The sequence below is a fragment of the Mesocricetus auratus genome, unplaced genomic scaffold, assembly GCF_017639785.1.
Source record: "Mesocricetus auratus isolate SY011 unplaced genomic scaffold, BCM_Maur_2.0 Super-Scaffold_100045, whole genome shotgun sequence".
Classification (NCBI taxonomy): domain Eukaryota; kingdom Metazoa; phylum Chordata; class Mammalia; order Rodentia; family Cricetidae; genus Mesocricetus; species Mesocricetus auratus.
The window spans coordinates 7,052,199-7,058,201 of record NW_024429222.1 but is presented as its reverse complement, the minus strand read 5'-3'; the positions used below and the strand labels follow the sequence as shown (position 1 = coordinate 7,058,201).

Here is a 6,003-nt window from a genome sequence, read left to right as displayed (position 1 = left end):
TCAACCACTCACAGGGCCAATCTTGCTTGATGGTTATTTGCAAGTCAATAAATGGGGACCCAGCACCCTCCCTGGGCACCTGCAGCAGCACCATCCACCCCTACTTGAGTCTTTCCATTTCCTCATCATACTCTGGAGATAACTTTTAGAATTGACTTGTTCTTGTGTGGCCCTTAGAGAGTTGTAGGTTCAGAAAGAGCAGGGGCTGGCCAGTCCTGTCACATGGCTGGCCATACACAGAATGCTTCATCAGGGTTTGGTCACCAAGTGGATGAGCTCTTGACCTCACATGGGGAGCTTATTCTTGCCAGGAGGGAACAATTCCAAGTCAGATTTGAGCTGGGTTCTTTGTCTCAAGGCTCAGTCACAATGTCATAGAACCCCATAGTCTGAACTTTCAGCAACCTTTTAAAGAACAGGACACCCTGCTGAAATTAAACAGTGTTGGGGTGTTTAAGCAGATCCCATAGAACAGCCCCAAGTGGCTCTCCATGGGACCCTGCCTTCTCCTGGGACCAAGTGACTTGTGCTACTTTCCTTGGGTGGTCGGAAAGAAAAGTAGCTTGAGAAATGCCCAAATTTTATTTCCTTTCCCAGCACTAGTATTCCAATGTTCCCATGAACTGCGGGGCCACACCTGCAGATGCTAAACACAGCATGAGTCCCAGGGGCAGCTGACATGACCACTGGAAGGTATCAGGCAGGATGTGCTCACCAACACTAGAGAAAGTTCCCAAATGCCTGCCCAGGGTAAACACTGCAATCGGAGCACTACTGGAGTGAGAGCTCTCCAGCGCCTGCACCCCTACCAAAGTGCACACATCCATACAAACTTGAGCCACAGATGACAGAAGCAGAAGAATGCACCCTGGGGCTCCATTTCCACGAAGTGCAAAGCTGAGCTGTGAAGGAAAGGAGCATCGTGGGCTACCCAGGAGACCCCCTTCCTTCGTCTGGTCACATGGGTTCTCAGCTCGTGTGAAAACCTGTATGCTCCATGCTTCGGGGACACGCACCACATTTACAGAAAGATCCTGAAGTAAGAAACTTTAAAGTTTCCTGGAAAGGGAAAAACCCTGAACGCCCAGGGAAGCATGAGTTGTAGACATCAGCAAAGCACAGCGGCTAAGCCACAGGGTCCCTGGGTCCTGAGTGTGAAGCCTGACACTCTCACTTTTAGCAGTGTGACCTCGAGTTGGTGACTTAACCACTCTGTGTCTTGGTTGTTTTGTCTGCTACTGTCTATAGAACGGAAGAAACAACAACCCTGTTTCATTGTGTTGTCTGAGGTGTCACCCAGGCAATATCTGTAATGAGCTTGAAACCACACCTGGCAGAGTGAGTGCCAATTAGCTTTTATGAATAGGAAATATAAAGACAGAAACACATCTATATCCATATATAATAATAAGGGGAAAGATGCTTTTAAAATTTGCTAACTACACACTTTTTATACTATCTTTTGATAACTGGAATCTAAAGCTCACCAAAAGATTGTTCCTTCGAGCCGGATTCGAACCAGCGACCTAAGGATGACCAGAAGATCCACCTACAGTCCTCCGCTCTACCAACTGAGCTATCGAAGGAAGCTTGTTAAGTATGCTTGTCTGAGTACCTAATTACCTGTTATTAGCACTTTACTGGTACCCAGTCATCTAATTCTCCTCGTGGCATTTTACACATGGAGAATGGAGACGCAGAGAAGCCAAGCCATTTGCTCAGCGATCTCCAGAGAATGGGATGCAGAAATGCCAACATGTTTCTGCCCTGGATCACATCCCACACCAGAGTCTTGGTGGCATGCGGAAGGCATGTTGTAAAGGATGTTCACTGGTGCCCGTGAGCCACTGAGACTACCTCTCCCCCAATAAAGGTTGGGTTTAGTGGCAGAAAGATGCCAAAGTTCCTATGGTGGCACTCTACACAAGGGTGACTGGGATGCAGGAGGAGAGGAAAGAGGCCAATCATGTTTTTCCGGGAGAAAATCCTTAAAAGCAGATGTCATGAGCTGGTATAAATCTGTAAGAGCCCAGCTTTGGGTTTTGTTTCTGTTTTTCTCGCCCTTTTCTCCCACATATTTTCCAGCATACCAGCCTGTGCCCACTGGGCAACCTGACTTGTCTACTGCCTCTAAACGGCTGGAAATATGGCAACTGACACCAATGATTTCCCAACGATTCTAGAACTCTTTCAAAATTCAAAACCTTGGACTCTTACAGAAAAGAAACCCAGCCCAAAACATGGATTGCGGGACTTGGTGTCGGGCTGGCCTTCCTCTTTGGATCTTAAGAGGCGATGGCAGCCTTTGCTGCTTTAAACAGTTCTCGTTGACGGCCTCTAACCAGCCGAGTCACACGGAAGCATAGCACCCAGCACACATATAACCCCACGTACTGGCTAGAGTTTGACACAAGCTCGAGTCATTTGGGAAGAATAGAAGTAAATTGAGAAAATGTCTCCCTAGTTTGGCCAAGGGACAAGCATATGGTCCATTTTCTTCATTAATGACTAATGTGAGAGGGCCCAGCTTACTTCTGGCAATACCACCCACCCCTGGGTGTATGTTTCTGGGTGCTATAAGAAAGCACGCTGAGCAAGCCATGAAGAGCGAGCCAGTAGGTAGCACTTCTCTGTGGTCTTGGCATCAGTTCCCACCCTGAGTTCCCGAACTTACTTCCTTGAATGACAGACCATAAGCTGTACGATGAAATAAACTCTTTCCTCTACAAGTTGCTTTGGGCCATGATGTTTCCTCACGGTGACAGAGACCGTAACAAAGGCGTTCTGGTTGTAAATTATGATGGTTCATCTGTCACTCAGGCGTCACTAAGATCCACATCACGTGCATCCACTAGTCCAGGGCAAAATGTGACCTGGAGCCCCTTTTCCAAATGTACTGAAAACCTTCAAGATGCGGCAACAGAAGATTAAGCCAAGTGCAAGCAGGAAGCTTCCAGGCAGAGGTGCAGTGCACAGGTGCCTTTACTGGCTTTATACGGCTGTGATGAAACACCATGACCGGAGGCAACTTGGGAAGGAAAGGGTTTATTTAGTTTATGGTTACATATCACAGTTCATCACTGAGGGAAGCCAAGGCAGGAACTCAAGCAGGGCAGGAACCTGGGGATAGCAACTTCATGGAGAAACACTGTTCATCAGCTTGTTCCCCGTGTTCATCAGCCTGCTTTCTTAGATGCTCCAGGACCACCTGCCCAGAGATGACACCAATCGATGGTGGGATGATCCCTTCCACATCGATCATTAATAAAGAAAACCTCCCCCCACATAGGCTTGCCTCTAGGCCAATCCGATGTAAGTATTTCCTCGATTCCTTTTTCCCAAACATATCTAGGTTTAAGTCAGGTTGACAAAAGCAACCCACACAACAGTTGGCATGACCAGGAAGTCAGCCCCAAGAGCACACAGAGGGTCTCCTGTAGAGCCCAGGACCTAGTAGCTCTCCAGCCAATACACTGAATGCAGAGCGTAGAACCAGTTGATGCTGAAATAACAGGTGAATCCAGGACCTAGTCAGTGGCCAGTCAACCCACAGAATGGGTATCTCACCATCACCTTATCCTCTGGATGTGTGGTTTGGGCACAGGAATCTGAGTGCTGTTCCATTTGTGAATGCTTATTATCGAGAGTCATTACCTCCAGTCCTTGCTATGTCGGCCCACCCCCACTAGAATGCTAGAAGGCAGGGTGTATTGCTGACACCGAGAAGGCAAGCAAGGCAAAGAACTGCACCGTGCTGAAGCTCACACAGCTGGTAAGACAGGCTTCTGGGTTCCAACTCAGGAGACCTGCACACTGAGCCTGCTGCTGAGTTCAGGTGGGATGCCCTTAGGGACTCAAACTGCCCCACCTCTGAGGCCTCAGCCCATTCTTGCTCCTTGTAGCCTCCTCGTCCCCTCCCCACCCCCAAGAGGGGTGATCCTTCAGTAGAGATCTCTAACTCCATTGCACCACCAGCACTACCTAGTACGGGTTTATGGACCAGGTGGGAAGCCTGGCTCTGGACAGAAAGACAGCAGTGGTTTATCCTCCTTCATCCACATTCCACGTCTGGATGGAGGGGCAGATAGCAAAAGGTGAGGCACGTGCCCTGAGGCACCTGCAAAGCTCAGTCAGCAGCAGGACCACTGGGAGCAGACCTCAGAAGCCTCCGACACCTAGGCAGCCCCCACCATGCCCACTGAACCCCTCTGGCTACGGGATGATTGCGCTAGAGAAGAGGGTGAGACACTTGGGGCCCAGGATAGGAGGGCGCAGCCAACGCGATCATGCTAGGACCGTGCAGGAGGACATGCCTTTGCCCCTGCTCTCCTCCAGATCGCAGACCTATTGTTTTGTCAAGGGCACTTTGCTCACTCCAGGCTCACGACATACATTCTTATCCATGAACACTAGCCCAGCATGCGTGGTATAAGACCCCCAGTGGAGGAGACCGTGATACAGAATAAGGGCAGAATTTCAAAGTGTGACTGAAACCATTTCTGTACACAGTAGGCTCTCAGTTAATGCCGATTGCACTAAACTCAAGTGAAAAGGGAAATTCTTTTGAGGACAGGGAGAGCACTGTTCTAGCTTTGGACTTCATTGTATTAGTGATGAGCAAGTTTTCTCTCCAAGGGCCAGGTAGCAAATATTCAAGCTGTGGTCTCTTCATGAAGCCACCAGTCTCTACTGCTCAGGTCGTATGGAAGCAGCAGAGACAATACAGGCACTGATAGGCATTGCTAGCTTCCAATAAAACTTTATTTACAAAAATCAGTGGATGGAGGTTAAGGGGCCACGATCTACTGCCTTCACACAAGCCCTTAATATGCCACAGTCTCTGTGAGTCAGGAATACAGCAACGTGAGATTTAGCTGTAATCTCTGACCAGTAGCTCTCCGCAAAGTTGAAATGAAGTGAGCAGCAGGGGCCACAGTCGTCCCAAACCCAAGATCTGAGGAGCCTATTGGGATTATAGAGATGCACCACTTCATATAGCCCAGTAACCCATGTGGGATTTAGTGACTCCCATGTGGACCACCCCACCCTGTTACCTGCTGTCCATGTGATACAAAAAACATCAGCCTGGAATGCCAAGAGCTCTCTCCACAAACCACCTGCAGAATTAGTATCTCACTGCTGTACCAAAAGCCAACTCTACACCTTTTGGAATAAAATAGAAAAAGAGAAACACAGAGGGAATAATACTTTAAAAGTGATCCCAGGTCTAATGTGATGGATTTATAGGGGCTGGGAGGAGGTGGCTTCACCAATAAAGTATTGGGCATCCAAGCCAAGTGCAATCCTCAGAACCCAGGCAATAAAGATCTGGGTGTGTTGGTGTGCACTTCTAATCTCTGAGGTCATTGCCCAGCTAGCCTAGCAAGCTCTAGCCAGAGACTGTCTAAAATCAGAAAGAAAAAAAAACTAAGGTGAATGGGCCTGAAGAATGACAACTGAATTTACATGCGCGCATGCGCGCGCACACAAGGCCAAACAACAGTCCCTATAATATAGCCTTAAAAGCCCAGTATTTAAAGGAGCCTCAGACAGCAGAGGTCAACAAGAGAGCATAGATGCCATCTCTTTTGTTTGTTTTCAGCTATCCTACAAAGAATCCTGTTTCATTATGGCGTATTTTAAACAATTTTCCTTCCCTCCACCTTCTCCCCCATCTGCCCTCCCTGCCTTGTGCCCTCCCACCCACCCACCCACGTTGCCCCTTTGCTACTGCAATGTCGCGTGCCCCTTTCAAGCCCAGCCTCCTGTGGGCTCAGACTCAACGATACCAGATTGGTTCTTCAACAAATTTAAGGTTGAAACATTGAAGGTTAGCAATGTAGCTCAGTGTTAGAGTGCTGGCCTTGAGGCTCTGGGTTGGATCCCAGAAGCCTGAAAAGAAGGAAGGGAGAAGGGAGGGAAGGCTGGAGGGAAGTCGGTTGGAAACGAGAGCAATGAGTGGGGAGGGACAGGTTGAGATTTCATATTGAGTCTCCAGTTTTT

At 48.5% G+C, this 6,003-nt stretch overlaps 1 long non-coding RNA gene and 1 other non-coding gene across 2 annotated transcripts; both read right to left on the bottom strand.

Annotated features, from left to right (window-relative positions):
• Positions 1–1,498: 1,498 nt before the first annotated feature.
• On the bottom strand, positions 1,499–1,586 carry Trnay-gua. The gene is given in 2 exon segments: positions 1,499–1,534; positions 1,550–1,586. It is a non-coding gene; the product is annotated as a tRNA-Tyr (tRNA).
• A 1,443-nt stretch (positions 1,587–3,029) lies between these two features.
• Positions 3,030–5,662, bottom strand: LOC121135954. Its single transcript, XR_005873069.1, has 2 exons — positions 5,055–5,662; positions 3,030–4,963 (listed from the first exon to the last, which is right to left on the bottom strand). It is a non-coding gene; the product is annotated as an uncharacterized LOC121135954 (long non-coding RNA).
• Positions 5,663–6,003: the final 341 nt, after the last annotated feature.